The sequence below is a fragment of the Gavialis gangeticus genome, unplaced genomic scaffold, assembly GCF_001723915.1.
Source record: "Gavialis gangeticus isolate Ggan-Ray unplaced genomic scaffold, GavGan_comp1, whole genome shotgun sequence".
Taxonomy (NCBI): Eukaryota; Metazoa; Chordata; order Crocodylia; family Gavialidae; genus Gavialis; species Gavialis gangeticus.
Genome location: NW_017729009.1, coordinates 1,032,811 through 1,033,609, shown reverse-complemented (window position 1 = coordinate 1,033,609; position 799 = coordinate 1,032,811).

The following is a 799-nucleotide window of genomic DNA, read 5'->3' as shown; positions in this document are numbered from 1 at the left end:
CTGCTGCCTCGTCCAGCCCCAGCTCTTAAAAAAAAAAAAAGCCCTGACTCACCAGCCACTGCAGCAGTCATCAGGGCTTCTGGAGGCTTGTGGAAGATCTCCCCATGCAATACAGGGCAGTGGGGGGCAGCGGGGATCTCCCCCGCACCTGGCAAGAGCCAGTGAGTCAGGGCTTTATTTTTTTTTTTTTAAAGAGCCGGGAGCTGGGGCCAGGTGGAGCAGCCCTGGGAGAGTGGGCAGGGGTTGGAGGTCTCGTGGCAGAGGTTTGAAAAGTGTCTGGCACTGCAACATGTGCAGTCATATAAATGGTAAAATGTACGTCAGCACTGAGAAAATGGCAGGGGTGCTTTAGTTCAAAAGCGCACCACTGCCATTTCCTGCATCCTGACGTGCGTTTCACCACTTATAGATCTGCATGTGGCGCAGTGCGGTTCACCTCAGCTCGCATGCAGAGCAGACTCAATTAATTGAATCTGCTCTGAAGCAGTGGATCTCTAGCGCATCCCAAGAAAAAAAGTATGGGTATTAATGCCCTTAAGGTTCAGGAAGTTCTGATTCAGAGGATGTATCCCTAACTCCCACATATCCCTAACTGCAATAGCTACTAATGCCCTTTTCCTCCAAGAATTTATCCAATCCCTTTCTGAATCAGCTTAAACTGTCAGCTTCCACAGTAACTTATGACATGACTTCTACACGTCAAGTACATGCTGTGTGAAAAAGAACTTTTGTTAGTTTTACACCTACTGCCTACTACTTTCATTTTATGACCCTTAGTTCTTGTCCTGTGAGAAACAGG